Below are 14,036 nucleotides of genomic sequence, written 5' to 3' on the forward strand. Positions count from 1 at the left end.
GTCCCTTTCAGTTTATTTATGCAGAATGCAGCACGAGGCTAGAAACTTTTTGTCCCTAAAATACATAAGATGACAGTTTTTAACCTCAACAATATCCACCAGTAAAATATGAGTTTTAGGTGACTATGGCGGCACAAAAAAGGGCCTTGTACATCACGTGATATGTGAGCTTTTTCCAAATGTATAAAAGAATGTGGCGGAAGTGACGCCAGATCCCATGTGCACGTGGTTTGACTGTTTTCTGGTTGCATTAATCTGGGTGTATCAGATGTCTTGCTACTATTTTGATGGGAAATATACAGTATAAAGCAGCTAATCTTGAGAGCATTTATAAGATTGGTTTCAAATACATTTGGGATAAGGTTATGTGAGCCATTTTTGTTCTCTTGATTTTTTGCAATATATGGAATTTATGGGGAGCTGACCGATTGCCCTTAAAGGAGTGGAATTGCATGAAAGGAGATCTTTTGAATGCCTTTTTGCCAATCAGTAAAATGAGAGGCAATAACTTCTGGTGAGTGTGGTGACATAAGGGAGCGGTTTCAAACTTTGTTCACTGTGGTGGAGGAATAAAAAGTGCAAAAATATTGGAATAAGAATATTGATTAGTCAAGTCTATGAAGATATCACAGATTGATTTGTGCATAGATTCATGAACTTTATATGTTTTTTATGGACTTCACTTTTTTAAGCACTTTGATTTTGGGTGTTTTTTGCATGTTTCATTTAAGATATATTACGTGTGGTTGCGCTGCCAGAGAGAACACTTAATTGGTGAATTCTCTTTTTTTTATACTATAAAAGAATGTGCCTCTTTATAAAGGCCAGTGTTTACAAACATCCCCTCCTGTAAGTCATCTAATCTCAAGCATTCCTTAAGGCTCCATTTGCACTTGTGCAACTTGTTATGCGACTTTGGACACTAAAATCATAGGACAAGTTGCACCCCATGTATTTCAATGACCACCTTTAAAATACACAAGGCTTAAAGTCCAACTTTGGTCTGGCTTCCTTGTGATTTGAGTGCCATAGACTGCAATGTAAATCATCAAAAGTCACATGAAAGTCGCACCTGAATGTTATACATGTGACAGTTGTGCAAAAGTTGTTTAAAGCCAAAGTCGCATACAAAGTTGTGTCAAAGTTGCACCCCAAAGTCACAGGACAAGTGTGAATGGAACATTAAAACTAACAATTTTTGACAGTGTTTAAATGTTCCCAAACCATCCACTGATCTAAACCCTAACTGGGTGACATACAGTATATTTTGCCAAAGCACTGTGTATCATCAATGATCTCTTTTTTTAAATAAAATACTGCTTTCACCTTTTTTCATCCCCCTGGGTATTTTAGTACTGCTGATCTCCGGCAACCTCCTTCAGCCGCTTTCCAACTACATACACTCACTACAGTGTTGGCTGCACACCATTGGTCAGGACCTGCTTCCTATTGTGACAAGAATGGCAGAGCACACCTGTGCAATGTGTATTAGCATGGCCATTGGTGTGCGCAGCCTATTGCATTACTGTATGCACCCCAAAACTCAAAACACACATGCCTTTCTCTGCAGCCTCAGCTGCACAGGACAGTGCATGAATGGGAAGTGTTCTGTGCTGAATGGCTTTCTGTTCTTTCACAAAAGGAAGCATAATAAACACCCTTTACTAGGCTTCAGTTATGAATGGACACAGTGAGTGTGTTCACTTTGTTCATTTAGAAAAGGAACTATTTACTAGCCCCTTTCCCCATTCTGCATCCTGAAACATCCCCCACTCAGCCAGGGGAAGAGAAAAGGAGGGAAGCCAGCACTACTGGGTCGGTGGGGTGGGGGGTGCAACAAAGAGGGCGGGTGCAGCCCAGGAAGTAGGGGAAAATCAGCAATGCACATAGTGATTAGGGTGTGCCCAGGCAGGCCAGGCGCACACCTATGACCATGGCCACTTGTTGTCTCCATCGGGGGAGCAGTTGACAACACAGGGGCACAATTCGGACACAACTGCCACTCTATAACAGGAAGTGCCTTAGCAAAAAGTATTGTGGCAGGATCATTGGGTTAAATTTTAATGGAAGCTTTCGTAAGTTTAAAAACTGGTTTTGAAATCACATTAACATAACACTTGTGTGAGATTTTAGTGATTGGTTTAGGCTTTACTTTAATAAGCAAAATGGACATTGGTTTTATGTACAATTTATTTTCCAACACGTTAAACTGCTCTGTTTGATGGCTTTACTAAAAGAGGCAGAAGCCATGAGAAGCCCCCTGCTCTGGTGGATGTTCATCACTGTGTGACACATAACACTTCTAGGCTTCGGAGCTGACAGTCTGATGATGTTATGAGACTTGAAGCATTGTAGTGCCTACAGATCCGCAGCAATGCCATGTGTTGGGAATGTATAGTGACATATGGATTCAGGATTTCTTCTGCACAGGGAGCAGAGGATAGAAACACAAGTACAGAGAAATCCTAACAGTAGTCTGTGGATAGGGGGAAGGGTCTAGGAGGAATCACATTTCAGTTTGACATCACTAACTCCCATTCAAACAGAAGACAGTATAAAGGCTATTGAAAAGGCAGTCTACGCTGCAGAGGTTGTAACCCTTCAACACATCAGCTGGGAGAAGACTACTAAACCTTCCTATAGACACTTCACTAGCACTGCCAATCACTCACACAGGAGGCTGCCAGCTCTAGGAGAGACTGAGCAAGAGGTAAGGAAGGATACACCCAATAGAGAACTTTGATTTTTCTACTACGTTCCCCATTTATCGCTGTGCTGCCTCTATGCAGCTTTCAGTAATGCAAACGACACTTAACTCCCTTTTCTGTAATTTGTTTACATTCTGCTTTGGTACAAACAATTGCATATGAATTACATGTTTAAATATTTGTCTAAGTAGCTATAATTTAATTTCCAGTGATATTTATTCTATTTAAAAATAAGATTTTTTTATTTTTTTTCCCAATGACAGGTCTCAACAATTCGTTTAGGAATATTTTCTGTCTTTAATTACATAATGCAAATCATTTATAATAAGCCACAATAACCAGCGTTCACTTTGTGTGAGTTTCAATACATACTTGTGTAAGCTGCTGTCTGGTTGCTATAAGTGATTGCAAATTGTGGCTCTTTGAGCTGCTGGCTTTTAATTGATTATTATAGGTTTTTGCAAGTGATGGCTGTTTGCATGGTTGGCTTCACACTGATCAACATAGGCTATTGCAAATTATGGCTGTTTGCATTACTGGCATCTCTTGGGTTGATGCAGGTTATTGCAAATCACTGCTCTTTGCATTTCTGGCTACTCGTTGATTGCTATACATTATTAGAAATTATGGCTCTTGGTATTGCTGGCTTCTTATTGACAAATATAGGTTATTGTGTATTATGACATTGCTGGCTTCTCCTTGATCGATATGTGATTGCAAATGATGGCTCTTTGCAATACTGACTTCTCATTGATTGATATAGGTTATTGCAAGTGATGGCTGTTTGCATGGCTGGCTTCTCACTGATCAATATAGGTTATTGCATTTTATGGCTCTTTGCATCACTGGCTTCTCATTGATCAATATGTGATTGCAAATTATGGCTCTTTGCTTTGCTGTCTTCTTATTGATTTATTTTGGTTATTGCAAATTATGGTTCATTGCATGGCTGTCTTCTCTTTGATCAATATAGGGTATTTAAAATGATGGCTCTGCATTGCTGGCTTCTCATTGATAGATGTGTTATTGCAAATTATGTCTCTGCATTGCTGGCATGTCATTGACCGTTATAGGTAGCTGCAAATGATGGTTGTTTGCATTGCTGGTTTCTTGTTAGTTGCTATGGATTATTGAACTCAGTACTTCTGGTTTGCCAATTTTGGCTCTTGACATTCCTAATTTCTGATTGGTTGCTAAGTGTTACTACATAATGGGGGTTATTTACTAAAGGAAAGTCTACTTTGCACTGCAATTGCACTTGGAAGTGAAATCGCTGTAGATCCGAGGGGAAATAAAAAACAGCATTTTAGCTTGCACATGATTGGATGATTAAATCAGCAGAGCTTCCACTCATTTTAGATCTACCCCTTACATTTAGAGCGACTGCACTTCCAAGTGCACTTTCAGTGCAAAGTGGATTTGCCTTTCGTAAATAACCCCCAATGTCTCTTGACAGTGCTGATTTTTTTGCTTGTTACCATGGGATACTGCACTAACCTTAATTTGTCTTTGATCAGTAAGAATGGTAATTAGATTACTATTTTGTATAATATTACTATATTAAATATTTTTAAAAGGAAAATATGTCTAAAGTAAAGGTTAATGTTGCGACAAATCTGTGTCTGTTTTTTGGTTGTTGAGCTGTGCTTCATAAATTCAAAACATTTTCCAGAGTTGTAAGTATTCATATACAGGTATTACACAGGTATGCAATGCAAGCAGCGTGATGTTTGAAGCAATGAAAACCATAATAGCCAGATTTCAGTGCAATGTAATTAAATCATTCAAAATAAACCTGTCAATTTTTAACAGTTACGAAACTGCGTTTATAAATAATTGCAAAAACTAGGGTCAGGGGTGTCTGTACAAAATAAGAACCCTAGCAGCCCTGAAACCCAATTCTGACATCTCCTGGATAAGTGAAACCCAGACCTGCCCTCTGGTGCCTCCTGAACCTTACCCCTGGCTGGTCAGGCCACCTATCACTGGAATGGGCAAATAGGGAAGTGAGTAAAGCAAGGGTGCTCAGAACAGCTCCCAGCTACCCGAAGAAGTCCCTGGTTTGCTAAATTGTACATGTTCCTAGGGTGTCCGTGAAGCTGCTGAGATATACCTGCAGGCATCAATGAGTGCTGACATTTGATTCCTGTAACCTCTTGTGTATATTTTTTAGTTCGTTGGGTTTGCTTTAAGAGGCGATTTTTGTATTGGTTTCAAGTGAGTCCCTTCACGTTTTTCCTCATGACTATTTTTGGCAATGCCAAAGTTAGGTTGATCTGGTTGTAAATAATTAGGTTCAGTGAAATTTACAAAGTGCATGAGTTCAATGTAACCAATCAGCAACCATATTTTAGAGTTCCAACTGCTCTAAACTGTTGGAAGGTTAAATCCTCTTGATTGATTGCTTTGGGACTTTGCTCTGCATAAACTCACATTTATGTACTCGCTGCTGTTTTTTTCTGACCTTGAGTGAAATGTCACACTGTCTGAGTATCTGTTGTATACTATTTAAAATTTTTGTGGCATTCTCTAGGATAATGATGCCTGTTTTATGTTTTACTCTTTCTGTGCAATGAAGTACCAGACTGTATGCTGGTGAACAGCGGGCTATGAATGTAGTCTGTTTGCTGTCCATGGTTGGGAGGTTTGGCTAAAGAATGAGGCAAGTCAGTATGCTAGTAAAGTTCCCTCTGCTCTGTGATCTTGATGTAATCCAGAAGAATGTAAAAACACTTTGCTTAAGACCCGAACAAATAAAAGCAGCTTTATCGGAATTCCTTGCAGCAGACTGTCAGCTGTTTTAGATGCTAAAATCCTATATAATCTTCTAAAAAGCTGTGGCAATAGCAACTCTACATGCTTAGTTTTATGTATAAAGGTTATCTGGGTGCTATTTAATACTTTTTTTTATTGCTTTCAGTAGATTAGAGAAATTGGAATGTGGTTTCCTTTTAAAGCATATGGACCAAATTTTTCTATTTTCATATACCTGAAACGTATAATTAAAACCAGACGACTTTCAACGTTTCCTGAACAGTCTGCCAATCATGTCACTTTTTGTAATAGTTTAAAGAAATGCTGTGGACATTTCATTCTTCGAGCTGAGTGGTTTTCCAGCTAGATTACATAAAAACCACACATGTTGGCTAATTATTACTATTTCCATCATTGCACATTTTGTGTTTTTGCTTTTTGCTTCACTCAACGGAAGACGTGTGCTATGGTAGGCATTTCCTGGTTCCAGACTGTATAAGTTGGAAGTTTAAGACTGGGAAGAGGGGCCATTGTGCAGTCTTGCACTTCAGGACCCTGATCCATCCTGCCAAGTATAGCACGCTGCTGGCCGCACTAAGTGGAAACTGGATCTATAGGATGCCAAGCAGCAATGGTGCCAGCCAGCTAGTCTTGAAAATATCGTCCCAGCTTTCTCTGTGTCGTACTCTAGAAACCTGTTGAGCTTGAAAAGCTTGAAATGGTATTTGTCAAAGTTGGCCCAAGTACAGATCTCATCTTCTTATGTGGACTTCCTACATTTAGACCTGGTGTTCAAAAAGGGTGCTAAAGGCAATTTTTCTTGTTGCTCATAGCAACCAAGCAGCTTCCTTGACTTATATTCAAGTCTGGGTTTCAAACACGTGAATATTAAAATGAATTCTGGAAAATTAGTGATTGATATGGGCAATAAAGGTGTTAGGCATAGCACACTTCACACATCACGCCCATACTGATTCCTAACAAAAAAGGTAATGGTCAATGCAGACTTTTTGCAAAGGTAACATTCAGAAAAATGCGTGTTTTACCACAAAACCCAGCTCTGTGTGTGGTGCCTTAGGCCTCAATTACACTGCTGCTGGTAAAAAGATGTTTAGGAGCAGTTGGGCATTTTTTTCAACTGCTCCTGAACTCTCCTCTATGTTATCTTATCAGTACATGTACACAGGGTCCTTTAAAGTTGTTTCTAGGCAGTTGTGTTTACAGGCTTTTTTTGGAACCCAAAACATGCATTCAGAAGCTGTGTTTAGAGGCATTTCCAAGGCTAAACGTGGCTAAATGCGGCAACTCGTATTTAGCCGCATTGTGTTTACAGACGTTTTTCATGTTTGGCTACTTTAAAAAAAAAGAATGTTTTCTTTTTTAAAGCGCTTCTAGACATAAACGCGGCTAAATGACCGTTTTTAGACGCCAGCTTCTAGCTGTCAAGTTAAATCATTCAGGAGAGGTTGAACAATGTCCCATGTACATGAAGCCTTACAGTGTTATTTATTGTGAATGGCACCTAAATGCACTGTGCAGTAGTGGAAAGAGGCAACCACACTATAACATGTCACAATGCACAAACCATGGGTGAGATTTACTAAAACTGGAGCACTTAAGCCTCATGCACACTGGGTGTTATAAAAACGTTGGTAGTATTAGCTGTAGAAAAAGAGTTTTGCATCATTTTTACAGTAGCGTTTTTCAGCTTTTTTTTTTTAGCAAAACTATACTCTTACAAAAGCATATGGCTCAAAAACGCTGATAAACACTGAACAGCAGCGTTTTTTTGTTTTTAAGCTTTTATCAGAGTTAGAGCATTTTTACAGCTGAAAAACTCCTCTTAAAATCCACTTGTTTTGGGGGGTTTTTCCAGCCAGAAAACACCCTGCTAATAACAGCCTATGGGGGTTATTTACTACAGGAAAATCCACTTTGCACTGAAAGTGCACTTGGAAGTAAAGTCGTTGTAGATCCGAGGGGGACATGCAAGGAAAATACAAAACAGCATTTTAGCTTTCACATGATTGGATGATAAAATCAGCAGAGCTTCCACTTATTTCAGATCTACCGCACTTTCAAGTGCACTTACAGTGCAAAGTGGATTTGCCTTTCGTAAATAACCCCCTATGTGTGCATGGACACATAGAATAACATGTTGAGGAGTTTACTGGCTGCAGAAAAAATGCCTGAAGCCAAAAACCACAGCTGTAAAAACATCCAATGTCCATGAGGCTGAATCTAGTGCATCTGTGCATGGTAGCCAATCAGCTTCTAACTTCAGCTTGCTCACTTAAGCTTTATTAAGCTTTGACAATAAAACCTGGAAGCAGAGCTACACCAAATTTTGCAGTTTTTGTAACCCCCCCCCCCCCCCCAAATGTGTTGGATTGTAAAAAAAAAAGCGTCAAGCATGTTTTTGCCTATGTTGTGGTGCATTGGCGATCCATTCAAAGTAAATGGGTTTGCCTTATTGCAATGAGTGTTAAAGCAGTGCAGAAGTCTGAATCCACCCTTAGGGGCCTACTCATATTTCTTCACATGACAATGTGCATACTAACTGTATGGTGCAGTGTGCTGTTGTGCCTTTTACTTTTAAACCTTAATGCACTAATCCACAATGAAAAAAAACCCTCTTTTGATATGTCTTTTTGCACATAGCTACCTTCTCATGTTCCTACAATGAAATTGACAGACATTCCTTTATGGCTTAGGGTTTCGTTACGGCAACAAAAGGCAGTTAAATGTTGTAAAAGGTTAAACACATGACACAACGATGTCACCAGTAAGAATGTAGCTAGAGATTGGTTGCAGTGAAAGGTCACACAGGTCATGACCTAAAGTGACAGACTGTAGGAGGTTATTTGGGGACATTGTCTTTGTGCTTCCAAGTAGGACAATACTGCACCTTTTGCTCTTAGCCCCTGTACACACGGTCGGAAGTTCCGATGGAATTGGACCATGTTGTCGGATAATCCGACCGTGTGTGGGCTACATCAGACATTTTCTGTTGGAATGTCCGACCAACAAAGTTTGAGAGCTAGATATAAAATTTTCCAACAACATGATCCGATCGGACTTTGGATGATCGTTTGTAGAGAATTCCGATCGGACAAAGTGCCACGCATGCTCAGATCAAATTACGAGACTAAAGCTATTGGCTACTAGCCGTAACATAGTCCCGTCGCAACGAACGAACGTCATCACGTTTCGAACTATCGGATTTTCAGACAACTTTGTCCGACCATGTGTATGCAACACCAGTTTCGGACAAAATCCGTGGGAAAAAATCAGACGGATTTTGTTGTCGGAATGTCCGACCATGCGTACAAGGGCTTAGAGTATTTAACTGTGCATTAACAAAATATGGTAGGTTTATTGCACCATGATCAACAGATTAGCTTCTCTGTAACCCCGATACCTGATATATAATCCGTTGGGTTGGAGGAGATAGGTATACATGGGCATTGAGCTCAGGGTGGACTGTAACTTAATAAACTATCTGAAGATCTGGTAGGAGGTTTACATGAGGCAATGAGCTCAGGGTGGGTTATAGTCAGATATATTATGTTTGATGGTCTAGTAGGGAGATATAGATACAGCAGTAAGCTCAAGGTGGGCTGCAGCCTGATAGATTAGCTGATGAGCTGGTAAGAGGGTTACATGAGGCAAAGAGCTCAGGGTAGGTTGTGACCTGATATGTTATATCCGATGGTCTGGTGGGGAAGTATAAATAAGGTAATGGGCTCAGGGTGGGCATTGGGCATCAATAGTTCATTCAGAAGTGGGTCTGTGTCATAATGATGGGAAAGTTGCAGGTTCTGAAAGCACTTCTCTCTCCTTTAACCAGACATTGCACTACCATAGAAGGTCTACTCACTTTTTCTCACAAATTGTAGAAGAAAGAAAAAAGTGGTAAAAAAAAAAAAAAGGTTGATAATTATACTTTAGCCAGCTTCTGTATTGTATCCTACAACTCCTCCAAAGAGTTCCCAGGCATTATGAAGTACACCACATCTCTTGAGAATACCTCCTGCATAGTACAATAGTGTTTTCACTTGAGATTTGGGGTACTCATTATCATCCCCGAGATCTTGATGGGAGTATATTAACTAACTTTTTCTGTTCATTTTTCTTGTACATTTTGGGAAGGAGAAGGCAGTGGGACAAAAAAGCAGACATTGCATTTTTTGGTGCAAGGTCTACTTTAAAGTGTCTAAAGGCCATTTTCTTTTTTCTAGTTCTGGATAGAATACCAAAATTATTATTAACCCTGTTGGACTGTTTTTTTTATTTATTTTTTGCTGTCTTTGTCCTTGGTGTGGAAATTGACCCTTTTTATTTGTCCTAGTGACCACTGGCACCAGGATTGGAAGTGAGGGTAAATCCACATTTTTGAGTTGATACTGGAACAGGATTAGTGGGTGAAATGGATATTTTGATGATAGGCAACTCCTATACTCATATTGATTAGTGGTTCCAAATTAATAACTACTGCAGTAGGGAACAGACACAAAAGATACGCTCAGCATCTTTCCAAATAACCATTCTCCTTTATTATGACGCATTTGAAGGCTTTTATACACATGATTACGTAGGTATCACATTAATATTACAATTGTACATTTATGGTAACAAGGGGCGTTACATAGGCAGGCTAATTCTAATAAGGACTTGAAAGAATGCAAAACATGTACTGAAAACATTATTAGTGCCGTGTGCACATTGAGGGCATTGTGCAATACATATAAAATAGAATACAATTATATACAGAACCTACAAATTTCCATTACAGTCTCCTCTCTTTTGATCAATATTTTGATCACTAACCATACCTGCTATCACCTTTAACCTGGAACCTCCACACGCTTAGGTGGCCAAAGAGGCAAAAACTCCATTGTGGAGAAAATAATAGCTGAGCAGCTTTTTTCATTACAAAACGACTTTTCACTGTGAAAAACAAATGATTGATAATACATATTTACAGAGTACTGGCTGTACACTCCTGTGTCCAGAATGGCCTTCTAGCTTAATTGCTGCTATGCTGACTTATCAGCATATGTAAACACAGACAATTCTACATAAAATGGAAGAGGTACAAAGGACAAATATGACTTCAACATGGCTAAACTACTTTTCAATATATATATATATATATATATATATATATATATATATATATATATATATATATATATATATATATATATCCCTTACAATTAAAGTAATTGAATCAAAAAGTACCCTAGACTGTTATCGCAAGAGGGAAACAAATCAAACACAGAGATTTCTTTAATTTAGTCATTTTTGCAGTGTCTGGTGTGGATCCAGGTGACTTTTCTTTCAAGTTTTGCAAAAACTGTATATGAAATAGATGCTGTGTTGAGTCTCCAAACATTTCCTTATATATAAATGTCTCTTAACAATCCACAAGTCAACTGGCTTTAGTTTTAGATCCTTCCAAACTTTTGGGATCTGGAATTGGGGAGAAAACACATAAATGAGTTTGTCAAAAACCTTAAAAGATTAGCAACATTCTCTGTGAGATCCGAATGGAGGACTTCAGCTGCTGAGACAAAATATAAGCAAGTGAGTAACACACTCCCAAACCAAATCCCATAGGGAAAGAGTCCAACATCCCCTTACGGGCTTGATAAAATATAAAAAAAATTCAGGTAAAAGTTTTCTAGTTTCTTACTCTACTTTGTCCGCTACATTGTAGACAGTAGGGGGTGTAAAAATAAAACCTCAAAACTTCTAGTAAGGACTAAAAATTATTTCCTCTGTTACTCTCTGTAGATTCTGCACTCTGCACTTAAAAACAACTTCTGATAACACTTTTTTACTGTGGCCTTTTCAGTAGCATTTGCCACTGGACATCCATAAAACATGTCCATACAAACAAAATACATACTCGTAAGATCCTGACTTGGGCATCTGGATATATCTTTTTGTTATCTCTGGAAGGGATGTTCAGCTTTTGATAACACCTTTGCTAACAGGTAAAACAAGAAGTGGTATGTTATAAAAACAACTGTGGAGAACCCTGGCTCTATCCCATGCTCATTTACTAAGGCAGCCATAACTACTTGTGACTGATGACATGGTCCATGTGTCAAGCTGGAGGGCAAAGAGTGTCTGGCAGACAGGGGCTATATTACTGTCTGTGGAGAGGTTTTTAGGGGAGGTGAGGGTCTGTCCACTGATATATCCGCGTCAAGCAATTGAATGGAAGTCAGGACATGGATGCTGGAGCTACCATCCAGGTCTGACGGCCAATATGGAACCGCGCATGCGCGACCGAGGTGGCTCGTGCTGACGAGGAGACTGTCTAGTGGGAGCTCCTATGTGTCGCGTTTAGTCTAAGGAGCGCGGTGAAGGGGATGGCGCATGCGCGAATGGGGGGTGTGGGCCGTGCGGTGGATGGCGAACGCTGACATCTGTGAATGGGAGACTGTGACTGTCTGCGCATGTGCGGCCGAGCGGCGACGTGCGGGAGTGGAAACAGCTGATCAGCTGTGAGCTCCTGTTCGTCCTGCCGCTCTGTCGGATGGACACATCTAGAGGGAGGGCCTACACAGAGGGGGGCTGCGCATAGTTATACTGAGTGGCCAATGAGAAGACACAGGCTGTTTACAGAGCCTGTGGAGGCAGAGGCGGGGTTAGGTTGTTTGTTATTATGGGATAGTTGCTATTTGAATAAAAGGTGAAACTGGGAGCCAGATAGCCAATCCCATGAGTAAGTCCTATGACGAAACATGTCGGGGGCGTGGCTATCTGGCAACTATCTTTGATACACTGAGCACTGCAACCGAGGCGGAAGGAGGTGTCTAACACGAGGAATAGAACTGGGAGAGTGTGGCGCTGTGTTTGAACTGTGAGCTCTGCTGTGAGGTACCAAACAGCAGAAGGAAGGGTGAGGGACAGTATTTGTGCTACTAATCTAACCAGTATCCACTGTGACCACCAATGCCTTGGAGTAGAGTGCGCTGTTACTGAGGAGTGGAGTGATTTTTAAGTGCTTTCGTTCAAGCTGTTTACATGTGAGTGCATCAATGAGTGGATTTTAATTTTGGAATTAAAGAGTTTTTACAGTGTTGCACTATGGGAGGTCTTTGTTTTTCTTTGAGGTGCTTTGAGGGGTAGCTCTACTGAAGCCTTAAAGGAGAATATACATTGAGTGCTGAATATCTGCTGTCATCGTTTGAGTGATCTAAACGCACATCTAGCCTGACACGAGAGTGCTGGGCGCCGCAGCTGGTGAGTGCTCCAACGAGGGGGGTCACGGACACTGAGGGTGTATGGTGAAGGCTATACCATTATTATATGGACACTGATAAGATTTGCACACGAAAAGGATTTAACTTTTCTTATGGACTATGGGTTTTGTTCTAAAGGATATGAACACTTGCATATTATTATTTTAAGATTATCACATTGAGTTTTTTCATAAATATATATATATATTTTCTTATATTTGGTTTGAGATATGCTTTCATGAGAAACACAAACTTTTGTTTGAGGGGTAACTTTAATGTGATTATTTTTACACTAATTTAGCGCTACAAGGTGATATTCTATGGTTATTCGGATGGGCAGAGCTATATTCACCTTCTTATTTATTTATTTGATCACCTTTTCCAAAGTCTTGCTTCGTAAGAAGTTGCCCTCTGTGGACCACTTGTGCTTCTCGTTCTGGGGTCCTTAAAGTTGAATTATTAATCCCAGCTATACTGGGCCAGAACTAGGGTGGAATCTGTGAGTTGCACAGACCCAGCAAGTGTCCGGGGCTGTAAATGCAGCATCCTTAGAGTCGCCTGATCTGCTTCCATGTGTGAGTTTTACTGTTAGTATGGCTACGTCAGCAAGAACCTGGAAGGCTGAAAACAGCCGATCAAATTAACTTAGCATGCTTGATTGGTTTACCCACCGAAATAAAAACAAACTTCTGGCCCTTCAAATGGAACCAAAAGCTCTCTATATCTTGGCTATCTATATAAATATATACTCTTTTTATAGCTCACGGGCTTTTCTAAAAGATGGAGCTCTGCTTCTTGAGCTGGGGAAAAAGGATCCAATGACTCTGAATACAGGGAATCAGGGGCGTAACTATAGGGGGTGCAGCAGTCGCGACCGCAACCGGGCCCTGTGATGCAGGGGGCCCATGCAGCCCCCTCTACATATGGCCGGCAGCAGCATAGGCAGCTAGGGGTACCAGTGCACCATGCACACAGGTGGTGGAGGTGGAGGGTGACTAGCAGAGCTCCATGCTCGACTATCGCACTGGCTGCTCTTTAGTTGTGCATTCCCTGCATGACCTGTGTCCTCGGCCGGCTCCTCAGAGTACCCCTCTCCTGCTCCATGCATTGCCGCTCAGTCCGATGTCTGTTATCCCCAGCCAGAGTCCCGCCCCCCCGAGTCCGGCCCACACTGCACTGCATATTTCTCCCAGGTAAACAAACTTTAAGCACACAGATGCAGTGCAGCCCTATGAGAGTCCCCCAGAGGACACTGCAGGCTTGTCTGCCAGCCCCCCTCCTCCCCCGTCATACACAGATGATGAAAGGTCTTTCT

The 14,036-nt window shown here is 40.6% G+C and overlaps 1 protein-coding gene across 1 annotated transcript in view; it reads left to right on the forward strand.

Moving 5' to 3' along the window:
• Positions 1-2,539: 2,539 nt before the first annotated feature.
• KAZALD1 (Kazal type serine peptidase inhibitor domain 1) overlaps positions 2,540-14,036 on the forward strand; it is an 87,076-nt gene continuing 75,579 nt past the window's right edge. The window contains exon 1 of the mRNA XM_077455330.1: positions 2,540-2,710. The gene's annotated coding sequence lies outside the window, so the exon portion shown is untranslated. The remainder of the gene's footprint in view (positions 2,711-14,036) is intronic.

This window comes from Lithobates pipiens, unplaced genomic scaffold, assembly GCF_037356315.1.
Source record: "Lithobates pipiens isolate NorthernLeopardFrog02 unplaced genomic scaffold, aLitPip1_a1.2 Scaffold_25, whole genome shotgun sequence".
Classification (NCBI taxonomy): Eukaryota; Metazoa; Chordata; class Amphibia; order Anura; family Ranidae; genus Lithobates; species Lithobates pipiens.